Raw genomic sequence first — 7,546 nt, 5'->3', positions numbered from 1 at the left:
GGCCGGGCGAGCTGGCGGGGCTCGCCTCGGACGCTGGCATCGCTCCAGGCGACCCTCCACAGCACTGGGGTGGAAATTCCCCTTTTCCACCCCAAAACCAGCCCCGATGAGGATTTCTCGTCAAGGACTCGCTGTGTGGCAGCCGTCTCCGCGGGCTGCTCTCCGCTTTTGTTTACATCTGGTTGAAAACTTCTTAAATTTACTGGCGAGGGAGTAATTCTAATCCTTTTCAATGAGATCAACGGATTAGTGTCTCAGATGCTTATAAAATTGCGAGGATTAGCCAAGCCTTCCTCCCCCCCCCCCCCTTTTTTCTTTCTATGCCGCGTAACGTCATCGCCGCGTTTTAAAAGGGGATCTCTGTGCTGTTACGAAGAGCTGCACCAATTTATAGGAGCCTTTGCGAATCTAAGCGTTCAAAACCAGCGTCTTCATCCTCTCCCTCGCTCGCTCTGGCTTTTTGTGCAATATTAGGGTTGGTTTTTTTTTTCTTTTTTTTTCCAGCATCCCTGGCACCAAACCGCGGTAGCCGTTCAGCAGATACGTTGGGTTTGCGTGGCTTGGCTGCGTTGCGGCGCCCGTGCGGGTAAGTAGGGAGCTGACCCGAAAGCTTTCCTCGATAGAGACTTGCAAAATCGCATGTTGAGATGAGCAGATCCTGAAAATGATGTTCTTTCACGAGGTTGCCCCTTCTTGCAAAGGATTCGGGCTCTTGTGGTCCATCCCCAGAGGGGAACGTCGCTTTTGGGTCGACGGGATGCTCTCGCCCCGGCTGTTGGGAGCGGGATGAAACTCCACGCACCCCACATTCCTGCATCCCCTTAATTATAACCTGTGCTTTCATTAGGACACGGTCACTAACCGCCTCGCACGGAGCTAACGTGGAGGAGGGTTTAGTTCAAGCCCCGTTGCTCTGCCTCCTCTTGCAACGTTGCCCCGCGCCTTTCCCTGCAGGGTATTTTTTAAATGCCTTTTCTCCCGGGTCGATGGCTGCGCGGTCGCTTGACCTGCGTGAGCGAGGCAATCCCGAACTGTCGAGTGGTAGGAGCTCCGAGCCAGGAATTTCTGGCCCCGACCCAATATACTTTCAGAGGCGAGCTTTTAAATATATACAAAGACAAGCTCATAATTTCCACTATACTAATGAGGCTGCGGCGTTTTCATTGAAATGTGCCAATAGCCGCCCCGGTGGTATTTTAGCAGCCTTGTACTGTGAATCCAAATGTGATTTAACATGGCAGCCCCCGCGGAGCGGAGGAAAACTGGCGTCTCCCGCTGAATTTCAATGATGCTTCTCGGCAGCGCTACCCAAAAATCCCAGCGGCGGCGGGACCTTTCCTTGCGTTTCATCTCGACGCAGGTTTTCCCCTCAAATGCCACCGTTTTGGTGAAGGTGGGGAAGGGTAGGAATGGGTTGAAAGAGGGATAATGATATTTGAGGAGGGGAAAGCCTTGGTTTTAAAGACCGGTTTTAAAAGATGTGTGGCTGGCCGGTGCGAGGCGGCAATTTAATAACCGGACTCGCCGAAAGTGTCTTTAACTCGTAGTAAAAACCGAACGCGGGGGCTCCCAGGCATCATGTGCTCTCTTGACCTTTAAAAAGACACTCGAGGCAGCCTGCCTGCTCGTTGCTAAGCCGACTCGTTAGTGCCACTCATATATTTTGCCTCATAGTAGGCGATTCAGCGCCCCGGAATTTGTAAAGATCCGACAGCAAACTATTACATGCCTGAAAGTCACGTTGGTGGGTTTTAGCTTCGCTGCCCGAGGAGGCCCCGGTAGCCTTGAAGCGGTCAGAAAATATTTAGCAGGTTTTGTTCGGTTGGCTTCAAGAAAAACGCAAACTTTAAGTAACCCTCTCAAAAGTTGTTTGGTTTTGTGGGTTTTTTTAAACAAGTCCCAAACCCTCTCAAAAGTTGTTTGGTTTTGTGGTTTTTTTTAAACAAGTCCCGCATCAGCAGCACACCCGTAACGGGGGGTTTTACTTGTTTAGGGCTCAGTTTATGAGAAACCTGTGTAAGAAGCGACGTCCTCGGGCAAAGGAGGGGTGCAGGTAGGTAATGCTGAAAATTCACGCGTGGCTGGCCATCACCTCCCGGTTACAGACCCCCGGGGCGTGGGTACTCCTGAATTTTGAGGTCCCTTGACTTTCTCCATCCCGCTAAGGTCCGGCCGCGGGTGCTGGGGAGAAGAGGGGAGAAGGACGGTATCCCACGGCGTCGCCTTCAGTGCCGAGACTCTGCGCCGCGGAGGAGGAGATGCATGTGTTGGGTTTATGCGTATTTATCTCCACGAGACTCTGCGCCGCGGAGGAGGAGATGCGTGTGTTGGGTTTATGCGTACTTATCTCCATCAAGCACCTCACTTGGCCGTGCGAGCCCGGGAGTGGAAAAGTTCAATTTTCCATTTCCAGCTAAATTTTGAGGGTTTTGTGAACCTTGCAGCCACCTTTCCTTGTGCCGATCCCCTGGGAGTGAAGCAGTTTGTGTCCCGTATCCGTATGGCTCCGGGGAGGGTTTCTTTGCTTTACTCTGAAGCGTTGCAAAATCCCCCCAGTCTCTGTTAGCAGAGCAGAAGGTACGATAAAAAAAAAAAAATACTCCCCCCAAAACCCAGTACTTTTGTTAAAACCAGAGGGAGGGCGGGCCGACTGCGCAGCTCATTTTTCTGTAAGTATTAGGAAAAATGGCAAACGGCAGTGACGTGGCATTAGTGTGAATTCCCAGCAGGCTGAGGTTTGGGTTTGTTTGGGTTTTCCTGAAGGCTTTTTAATGCTGTCAGCATCTTAAAATACAAACCTTGCGGAATCGACGTGGGCTTTGGGGGACAGCTCCTCCGTAGGATTTGTTTTAGTGACTTTTTTCCGGTATCCAGACACCAGCTTTTTCGCTCTTCTGCATCCAGCTACCTCTTCTCCTTAATTTTTACCGCAAATATAAATGGTGCAATTAAAAGGGTCCGCGGAGAGCATTCCTGAGGACTGAAATCCAGGATCCGGGAGCAGATGGCAGCAGCATAAAGAGGAATTCTTCCCTCTCTGGCCTCATGCTGCTTTTCCACCACAAGGCTTTACAGCCATCTGGATCCCCTTTCAGATTGTGGCCCCCCCCGAAAAAAAAAATCCATAACCTAGCAACCTTATTTAGTGTAAACGAGAGCATTATGCCTTCCTGCATCCCAAATTGTGCTTGGCTCCTCTTACCGCCTTTATGGGATGGCTGCTAGCAGCTGTGATTCCCATCGCCGGCACAGGGTGCCTACTTCCAGCAGGATTTTGTAGGGATTATTGATCCCCGGGTGTTGCACGGATTTATTTCCCCCCCCTCCCCCATTAAAGGAGCTTAGGAAACAGGGGGAAAAGGGTTTCAGGAGGTCATTTAGTCCATCTGCTTCTCGGTATAAAAGAGCGGAGAAGGCTGGTCGCTCTTCTGCTCCGCAGAAAGCGATTTGCTTTTGTTCAAGCCTGAAGATGACTTGACCAAAGCGAGATTTTCTTCCAGATGTGATATTTCGGGAGCCCCCCTCGTTGCTTCCCCCCCGCCCCGCCCCAGCAAGCATTCATTGGGGAAAACTCTGCAAACGAGAAAAAGCAACCGCAAACGAAGGCGGAAGATTATTTCCACCAAATAAAGCGATAGGGGCAGGGGGGCTGCAACGTGCGGGGTGAAGCTGCCCACCCTACAGTGACGCCTGACTTCAGCCCCGGCTGTCGGTGCTTCCCTTGGGCTAAAATACTCCCGTTTTTCATAACACGCGTGTTATTAAATTTTTCAGCACCTGAGCTACGTGGTACGGGGCGACGCTGCTCCGTCGAGCACCAGGGCGGCAGGCGGGGATGGAGGCAGCGACGGGGTGATGCGGTCCCATCAGCGTGACCCCACGCTGGGTACCGGCGGGGCGGGGGGGGACACTTCAGCTTTCGCTGCCGTGAGTATGAACGGGGCTGGGGGCAGGAGGAGGCAGCGGCACATCCTTTCCCACCGCACTTTCGGGAGGAAGAGTGAGCTCAGCGGGTCGTGACGTTGGATCTGGGATGGAGCCGCGTGCCAGGAAAAGGGGGGGGGGAAAAAATAATAGAAAAAAATCCCCAGGGCCAAAGGGAAAAAAATTCCTCAAGTGTTATTTCGTTGCCGAGAAGCAAACTGAACCGTGCTCGGGCAGCTTGTGTGCGCGTTTCAAAGCGAGAAGCTGCCGACTCCGCTTCAAACCCTCCTGATAAGCGGTTTCCATTTCTCATTTCTGCGATCCGATGGGAGCCCAAGCAGGGCTCTCCTCCAAACTCCGCCGCCCCCCTCCTGCAGACCGGATAAAAAAGCGCTATTGATTTTTTTTTTTTTTTTTTTAATTTTTGCCTTTTTTTCCTGGAACTTGCAAAATCAACCCTGAGCAAACCTCTGGTTTGCCTTTCCAACGGCGCTGGGCGAAAGCACTTGACTTTAAACGCGGCAATGGGAGCTGCAGCTGACCTATTTTCTGCACGTTTCTCCCCCAACGGGAGCAAAAAGATTTTCACATTTAAAAGTGCTCTTCGGTTTTAAGGTCGTGGGATCATTTATTTGTTAAACTGTCCAGAAACAAAAGCACTTGCTGAAAATTGCAGTGGTACCGGTCGCGCTGCCAGGTGTTTCTTTCATTATAAAGACTTTCCTATTTTTTCCAGTGGCTGATTGCTTCGTCACGTTGTCACATCGCTCTGTCCGCGTCCCCCTGCCCTAAGGCGGTGGAGAGGGTTAAGGTTTTGTGCTCGGCGTCGGCCAGCCAGGGAACGCAGCCAGGAAATTTCCTGATTCCAGTTCAAAACAAGCATCGGATTCGCTCTCGGGGAGAAGGGATCAAAGGTTCGAAGCGGTTCTTGGTTGGAGGTCAGTTTGGTTTCTTGGTCGTCCAGGCACACAACAAAAATCCGCCGCCGTCCCCCAAACCTGCACGCAGCTGAAATGGGTAAAATAAACAGGTTTCGTTCCGTTTGACACCCAAAAGTTTCCTCTGTTCCCCAGTCGCGGAGCAGCATCGCCCCAGACGAGCTTTGCTGGATCTCAGTACGACTCTGCCCCGCGGTGTAAGGGACCGCGAGGGACCTGTCGGGATGCTCTCCGTTCCCGGCACGCCTTGCCGTGCCGTCGTTAATCCCGCTAATCAATAACGCTGCCGAGCCGTGCACCGTCGCTCGCGCTCCTCCTCCGCTCGCTGCTGGCTTTTTGCGGTGAAGGAGGTGGGTCCGGTTGGATGCTTGGAGCCGGCGCTGGATGCGGCCAGGCTGTGGCCTGACACCGTCCCCACAGAAGCACCGTAGCTCTACTAAAATCGCAGCACGCCGAGATTTTTTTTTTTCCCCCGTCCCCACAGAAGCACCGTAGCTCTACTAAAATCGCTTTTTTCCCCCTGCTCTCAATCTGCTGTCCCCCATTTTCGGATGGCGAAGGACATCGCTGCCGGCCGGAGCAGCGTTGAGCTTTCCCCAGCTCCATCCCAGGTGAAGGCGATGCGGCCGCCTGGCGTCTCGGCATCTCTCGGGCGACAGCGGTGCTGGTTTCGGGGGCTGGCTCTGCAGCTGCTCGCGATTTTTCCCATCGCCGCGCTGCGGGTCCTCGCGCTGGGCCAGCTCCAGAGGTGGAGCCGAAAGAAATTCCTTCCAGCTGCTTGAGGTCAGGGCTTCGCTTTTCTTTTGGGGTTCACGAGGCGGGGGGGGTTTGCCTGCAAGTTAAAAGCGGGTATCTCTCGCTGCTGCTTTTTAAACACCTGGAGAAGTCGTCTTTGTTTTTCTTTTTTAAATTATCCCATTAGGCATACCCATTTAATAACCTTTATGTTGTGGTTTTATTGCATGGAAGAACACCCTACTTCGCAATAAAACTTGGGGTATTTTGGAAAGGTGTTGTCGGCTGCTCGCAGTTTAACTTTCAACCGAGTTAATAACCGTTTTGGTTAAACCTGTATAAAACTCTTTGCGGACTTGCGTAATGCCTTTGAAACTCGAGACGCCGTTCGCGCCCACTTGAAATCTTTCCCTTCGATAAAATATTTCAACTTGGAGTTTCGCCACGGCTTAGCATTTTCTTTTCCCCGAGAGTTCGTGGTTTCGATCGGGCGATGGGAACCTGCGTGTGTCTGGCTTTGCCGAGTTTTTAAAGCTCGGTATTTCCTGGAGATGGGTTGGCTTCGCCAGCTTGGCCGGTGGGATGCTGCAGGGGCTCGGACCGCCGGCTCCATCCAGCTCCCCCAGTTAATGGTTCGGGAGGTTCAGACCAGCCTGGGTTTGTACTGAATCCCCGCGGAGGAAGTTGTTCGTCTCGAAAACATAAGGTAAATCCCTCTGAAAATGGGTTTTTATTTACGGCAGCAGAGGCAGAAACCACCCCTCCGCCCAGCGCGTGGGCTAAATTTAGGTATGATGCACAGTGCTCACGTGGCCCCTTTATCCGCCAGTGTGGTAAATAAATAATAATGAAATAAATAGAAGAAGCTCCCTTTAATAAGTAAAACCCAGAGAAGGCGCGCACAGTTCAAACCCACGTGGCAAAGCAGCAGGAAAGAAAAAATCTGCGGCTTTCAGCGGGGGAACGATGCTCGTGGCGTCACCCGCAGTGGACCGGCGGCACCCCTGGTGTCACCCCCCGGCCTCGGGGACCATGGCTCTCCTGCCTCGCTCCCCGCCTCCCTGCCTCAGTTTCCCTCCCTGTAAGAAGATAATTGCCTCCTTTATTAATCCCTTTGAGATCTCCTGATGAAAGCTCTGGGTAAGAGGTTGGGCCCGCTTACTAAGCGCATTAAGTGCTTGCTATGATTATAATAGGGATTAATTTGGCTAGGTGGCTTATTTAGGTTTGCCTTTAACAGCCCAACTTGTAATCAAAGCGCTGCGAAGCCAGCAAGTTAATGCTGACCTGTAACATTTCACTTCCTGACTTCTCGATGTGCCATTAACCATAACTTGGCTTTTAATTAAAGCTTGTTTTCGTAGTCGTCGAAGAAACGGGGATGCGCTCGGCCCCGCGCGGCTGATTCATTGGAGGGTGTAACGAAGGAGGAGGCGCGGAGCTCGGGTCGTTCCGCTTTGCGGCGTTGCCATCCTCGGCTCTCTCTGCATCCCTGCACCCGGCCCCATCGCGAGGACACCGCCGTTCCTTTTTATTTTTGCAAGCTGTTGCATCGTTGAGTAAATACCCTCCGGTTCCCTCCGTGCTGCCGCCTGGGAAAATCAGATTTTCTCTCCTTTGCTTTAGTCGAAGGTGGTTTTGTTTGCAATATGTATTGCAAAGAAATATGCGTGTGTGTGTGTGTACATATATATATATATTTACTTTTTTTTATGTGCACTTAAAAGATTTTCCTCCAGCCAGCTCTTGGGACTCCCGTAGGGCTTCCCTGTTTCAGGGCTTTTTCTTCCCACTTTCTCCCCAGGTTTATCTTTCTTCAGCAAACTTACGTCTTCTGTCCTGAGCGCCGCTGGCCGGCAGGCACCCTTCCCGGCCCTCGATGTTTGACGGTCCTCTCCCCGTGATTTCACGCTTTGTGGGGACGCGCAGGCCCGACGGACCCAGTTGCA

General features: G+C 52.2%; 1 protein-coding gene across 1 annotated transcript in view; it reads left to right on the top strand.

The window, feature by feature from the left end:
- The first annotated feature begins 507 nt into the window (after positions 1–507).
- RNF24 (ring finger protein 24) overlaps positions 508–7,546 on the top strand; it is a 25,582-nt gene continuing 18,543 nt past the window's right edge. The window contains exon 1 of the mRNA XM_009290728.1: positions 508–586. The gene's annotated coding sequence lies outside the window, so the exon portion shown is untranslated. The remainder of the gene's footprint in view (positions 587–7,546) is intronic.

This window comes from Aptenodytes forsteri, unplaced genomic scaffold (assembly GCF_000699145.1).
Source record: "Aptenodytes forsteri isolate BGI_AS27 unplaced genomic scaffold, ASM69914v1 Scaffold236, whole genome shotgun sequence".
In the NCBI taxonomy this organism is placed as follows: domain Eukaryota; kingdom Metazoa; phylum Chordata; class Aves; order Sphenisciformes; family Spheniscidae; genus Aptenodytes; species Aptenodytes forsteri.
The sequence above is the reverse complement of the archived record's forward strand: the minus strand, read 5'-3'. Positions and strand labels throughout refer to the sequence as shown.